Here is a 4,799-nt window from a genome sequence, read left to right as displayed (position 1 = left end):
GTTAGTATCCTAATAGGTTAATAAAACCTTCCTTACAGATTAGGTAGCTTTGGTAGAAGATATTTGCATAAGGTCTAAGGAAACATACGGCTGAGTAATATCATTTGCATAAACAACTCAGGTAAATACTTTTAACTTATTTTCCCTATACAGGCTCGGGATACGGTAAATTATTATCGCTTGGTCGGGTATGAGATCATTTAATCGGATTGTGATTTAATAAATCTGCATAAACCGTTTTAATCTGTTTTGTTTGATAACATAAACATTGGGGGTTAACGACCGTGTCCTGGATATCCTCGGCTCATTTAAATTATTAATGGCCATGACCTATGCACGGGGTGTAGGCATACACCTGACAGATGCAAATGCTAAATATTAAATACCCACAAGTTGGGGATAACTCCTTTATGGGTTTCATAAGTGGTGAGTCGGTTAATCATGACCTGCTTCCAAACGGCCCTAATTGTATGACAAACATGTAAATCTGTATACAAGATTTTAATAAAGATTGTCCCAAGTTATAAAAGGTTTTGTGCCTTGTGCGCCTAAATCAATTTTCATAAACTCTTTTCAAGTGAGTCAGGTAATTGTATTTACCAGTGAAAAACTGACGTATTTTCCAAAGACTAAGTGACAGGTACCTCTCGAAACTAGGCTGGAGCTACTTGGTGTCAATTAAGAGGATATTGTAAATCCTTAGATGCCTGAAGTCTGTTAAACTCAGTTTTATGTATTTGATTTTATGGTCCGCCTGTGGATCTCTATTAAAATCAGTCTGTATATTCTTTTGTTTTGAACTTTGGACACTATGGATTGTAATAGTAATTAAACTTCCAAGCCTTCCGCTGTGCTATAATTATGTTAATTGTCTATGATGATATCAACTACGTCATGGTACTCCCCACCGGGCCCACCGGAAATATGTGGAAATATCGGGGTGTGACAGTTTGGCAGACGAGGCGATTTACGTGCCCCTTGATGATATAAAAGTCGATAATAAACTCAAGTATGTGGCGAAGCCCATTGAAATCCTTGATCGAAAGGTCAAAGGATTAAGAAACAAAGAGAATGGCCAAGTTAAGGTGAAATGGGAGCACCGGAAGGGACCAGACACCACTTGGGAGTCCGAAGAAGAAATAATGCGACTCTACCCTTCCCTTTTCGGTATGTATACACGTTTTGGGGTCGAAACCTGTTACGCCCAAAATTTCACCTTCCTAAATGTGATATTATCAAACTATAATTTAACAAAAAATCGGGCATGACCCGTCCATAAAACGAGCATACCCCTGTTTTAAACATAAACAAACTAGATACAATTCTACAATTCGTTCAACAAGATACTACTAAAAACCAATACAACAAATTTTGGGTCAAAAACACTTGAACAAACTAGCGGAAGCGTTTGGTATCGCATAACACGAACACGCGCTCGCTCCGATTCTCCAAGTCGCCAAAATTGAGGATTTACCTACAATCAACAACAAAGCTTTAAAAAGTTAGTCATTATACTTGTTTGCTTATAAAACCGTCATTTTAGTTCCATTCGTGTGCGTACTTTCATTTTTCTTACGCATTCGATTACCCAATTAAATGGGTATGACATATACTCTCATACAACGAACCTGTTAGTAGATGGTGACGACCAAACATATAATATTGTATAAACTAAAACGTCCATAGCATATTCTAACCGCATAAGTTACTTCAGTCCGATTATCCTTTCAACATTCAACCGTTTCATTATTATATCAACACTTCGAAAGTCCGACATTCATCACCTGCACTTTCAAACATACTCAATAATAACTTGGTTAGCCAAACCTGTAATCTCAACATATTCATTTACTACATCTTCATAAAAAGGACGTTAACCATTTAAATGCATCCAATCAACTTATATTCCAAACCCAAGGGCATTATTAGTAACGCTAATTCTCAAATGCATCCGAATCATGCATTCGCACATACTTGCACACATACAAACTTACAATCATACACATCTACATACCTAATATACATTTAATCATACCTACAATCATGTATTCATACCTACGTGTTCCGTACGTATTTTTGTATACATTTACATGTAATACATGTCCAACTTCATTACATACATCTATCACACTCTTATATAAATTACATGAGTCTTAGACTTGGGTTTACAACTTATAATCGTCAAGGAAACACTCGAAATCATGTTTGGGAGGCCCGTCGTAGTTCACATATAATATACCGAAGCCTACGGCGCATAAATCACATAAATAATATTTTTGACAGAACCTTCACCCGGCCGTGTCAGTTCACCACCCGGCCGTGTCAACTCTGCACTTTTCCTAGCCATTAATCCTTACTGAAATGGACATAACTCTCTCATTTTTCGTCCGTTTTGCGTCACGTTTCTTCCTATATGATTGTAATTTAATATTCTATCACGTGATCTTGAAGTCCAACATCCGAGTTAAGGAATTCCTTAACTTATACGTATTCGGCTTGTTATTCATCCATGAATTATTCGACCCATTCGTGCATTTATCAAAATAATCCATTGATTTAACCTCAACTTCATATGAACTTAATAATTAAAACATTATATTACTTAAACAACTAAAGAAGTGATTATAGAAATCACTTACCTTGAGTATTCCAATAAGTGTATTTGTCACCTTGCCTTATCTTGACCCGTTATCCTCCTATGCTTGAGCTCTCCTTGACACGTTCCTATTATCTCATTCCATTACATCCATTCAATAGTTAGTATACGTAATCATATGCATCACTAATCACACTTCTATTCACGTGTCAATCGCTTAACGAGTTCAACATGTATCATAATACTACAATGCTAATCAATCTAACAATTTATCATTCCATCATCACAAAAGTCATACATGAGCTTCTAGCATGCATAATTATGTATTTACATCATGTTCATTATTCTTTCAAAATTCCATACTTAGAATGATAACATTCTCTAAGTTAGGCAACTTGTTTCATACATTAAACATTTCGTACCATTTCTTAACACCTTGGTTTTTACACATCCATTCTACTATTTTCTATCAACAACCCGTTTCGACCCGTTGGTGCAATCATATGCATAGACTAGTTGGTAAGTGTTTTAGACACTTAAAACAATCAAATAACTTACTAATAATTTATTAAAATCAGTAGTTCATGATTCATACAAGTGTGCATAACAATACAACTATTTTTACTTAATATTTATACTAAAAATGTGCAGCAACTTTCTGCGCAACAGCTGTTCACGACACATTTTAACCCATTTATCTTCTGATTCAGTTCTTCATGTTCAAATATGAAATGATCTACACTCAGAGATCTTTCTAAGCATATAAAGATCGTAAAAATCGGACATTCCTATGATTTTATATGATTTTTACAAAATCAGCACAGAAGCTGAAATGCTTCCAAACAGCTTGCTGTCAAAACGAATTTACTAACTTTTCATGCTGTTTTGACCCACTAAATCTCATAATCAGCCTCTTATGACCAAATATGAAATGTAATATGCGAAACAACCTTTTCAACGATATAAGGCTCGTTGTCTAACTCCTAATAACGAATGAGATACGGCCTTTACAAGATGACTATCTAAGGCTGTCAAAAGTAACTATTTTACACAAACTTTGTAGGCATTTATCAAACACCTTGTAAGCATCATAATCATGGTATTCGGTACAAGACTATAAGGCACATTCTTATTAGTTTATCATCATACAACATTCATATTCATTCGGAAATTACAAATTTATCATTCAAGCATTTAGTCGAACACTTGGTGTGCGTATGACATTTTAAACACTATGTACATGTATGATATGCATAACCTACTAGTCCTTTTCACAATGATCAATCCAACCTAGTTTCACATAGTTTCTTAGTCTACAATCAAGTTCATCTAACAACACTCTACTGTTTATACATTCATGCTTCAATTTCAAATAACTTTCACTATCATAAAATCACTACATACCACCATACCACTAGAACAAAAATGGGTTTCACTCAAGTTCTTCAATTTCATCAAATTCGAGCAAGATTCTCGTTCTACATGATGATACTAATTCACATACAACTCGATTTCATACAATTTTCACAAATTGTTCAACACCCACTAAATCATGAAGCATTAAAACAGAAAATTGAACTCACCTTATGATCAATACACTTAGATTAAAGGGTATCTAGACTCATGCATTCGATCAGCCCTCGATTCCCCTTTCAATTTGATGATTTTAGGTTGTTTAGGGTTTTGGTTCCCTTGGTTCCTTCTCTCGTTCGCACGCCCAGACCAAACACTGACTAATTTTTGTCAAGTGTTTATTTATAGCATATTTCCATTTTAACCCCTCTATCTTTTAAAACATGCCACTTATTTCATTTCACATACTAACTTGGTTAACTTTATGTGCACATATGCTTTAAACTTTCCATAGTTTATAAAACTTTAATAATAGTAGAAATCTATGTTTATCATTTCTGAAAGTCAAATATTGCGATTAAAACATTGTAATATATCTTACGAAATTTGGCGTGTTACAAAACCCTTTTTAAGGGGGTGGATTTGTAACACCCCAAAAATGATAGAATTTAAATATATACACATATTGTATATATACGTATGTATTTCAAATAGACTCTAAAATATAATGGCTAGGAACAATTAATCTAGTTAGCTATTTGTTAATAGTTAAAAGAGACAATGGATAGTGGTACTTTTTACAAAAAGAAACAAACATGAGGGACTAAATTGGGATAACGAGGACACTAGT

The 4,799-nt window shown here is 34.4% G+C and overlaps 1 long non-coding RNA gene across 4 annotated transcripts; it reads right to left on the bottom strand.

Moving 5' to 3' along the window:
- Positions 1–1,210: 1,210 nt before the first annotated feature.
- LOC110912263 lies at positions 1,211–4,555 on the bottom strand. 4 transcript variants are annotated; one of them, XR_004882528.1, is made up of 3 exons: positions 4,180–4,555; positions 1,629–2,724; positions 1,211–1,474 (listed from the first exon to the last, which is right to left on the bottom strand). It is a non-coding gene; the product is annotated as an uncharacterized LOC110912263 (long non-coding RNA). The 4 variants fall into 4 exon arrangements; XR_004882529.1 differs by having other exon boundaries at positions 1,698–2,724; XR_004882527.1 differs by having other exon boundaries at positions 1,211–1,784; positions 2,640–2,724.
- Positions 4,556–4,799: the final 244 nt, after the last annotated feature.

The sequence above is a fragment of the Helianthus annuus genome, chromosome 15, assembly GCF_002127325.2.
Source record: "Helianthus annuus cultivar XRQ/B chromosome 15, HanXRQr2.0-SUNRISE, whole genome shotgun sequence".
Lineage (NCBI taxonomy): Eukaryota > Viridiplantae > Streptophyta > Magnoliopsida > Asterales > Asteraceae > Helianthus > Helianthus annuus.
This window is presented reverse-complemented; position numbering and strand designations above follow the sequence as displayed.